Raw genomic sequence first — 1,303 nt, forward strand, 5'->3', positions numbered from 1 at the left:
AACTATTTGCAATCCCATCACGTACGAAATTCATCCTGATTTGCCTGCTGTTTCCAATGCTTTCAGAGCATGCCACAACATCAGGTAAAATGTTATTAGGAACATAACTAGGATTGCGATCAAATTCCGCAAATGCAACATCATCATGCGATCTTTTTCTAATGTAATTATGTAGTGCCATTGATGCAACTACAAATTCAACTTGCATTTTCTATGGATAAGTAGACATGTTTTGTAAAATCCTACACCTTGTTTCCATACTCCAAAAGATCGTTTTATGACATTACATAGCAATGAATGTGCATGATTAAATAATTCTTGTCGATTTCTAGGTTGTCCACAACGCCTAAAATCGTGTAAGTGATATCTCTCACCTTTATACGAACCTAAATAACCATACTCATTTGGATATCCAGCATCAATCAAATAATATTTACCTGTAATTAAAAACAACATCAAAATTTGACATGTAATTAGTCAATAAAAAACAAATTTTATACCTAAAAACATAACAAGTTATGTTGTATACCTACCTTCTGGTGGTGTAGGGAATTTTATATTTATATTCTCAATAGCCTCATGAAAAATACGTGTATCGTGGGCACTGCCTTCCCATCCTGCCCACACAAACGTGAATCGCATGTCAAAATTACAAGTCGCCATTACGTTTTGAGTCGGAACATCTTTTCTTCCGATAAATGAAATTTGATTTTCAGTTGATATACAAGCCCACACATGTGTTCCATCAATTGCACCAATACAATTCTGACAAAAAAAAAAAAACCATTGACAATATGATGCCGTTACTTACTAACATGCATAAATCAATTTTTGAATTGAATACTAATAATAAAAACACAAATATTTTTTGTACTTTGAAATGCGGCATATATTTAGGATTCATTGCAATTTCTCGTGGAGTGATTGTAAAACTCGGATTATTTGGTTTTATGACATCGACTGCAAATAAACATATGGCTGCGAGGACTTCTTTAATGCATCTACTAATAGTTTCCCCCGAATGTTGAAATCGCTCTTGCACCTCCCTATTTGAAGCTCCTAGTGCTATTGTATATAGAAATATTGCAACTTTTTCAATCACACTCATCCTTCTCGAAGGCTTCAACCCATACGTTGTTTCTAAATCACTGCACAGGCTCAATGATTAGTACTTAAAAGTGCATTTTTATCATGGTTTTATATCATCATTTTGCACTTGAAGTATCAATAACTCCTTAACCAAAGCATATTTTATAATAATATATCTAATAATATAAGATAACTTTAATTTGTGGTAAATGTC

Source organism: Populus euphratica, unplaced genomic scaffold (assembly GCF_000495115.2).
Source record: "Populus euphratica unplaced genomic scaffold, PopEup_1.0 scaffold108.1, whole genome shotgun sequence".
Taxonomy (NCBI): Eukaryota; Viridiplantae; Streptophyta; class Magnoliopsida; order Malpighiales; family Salicaceae; genus Populus; species Populus euphratica.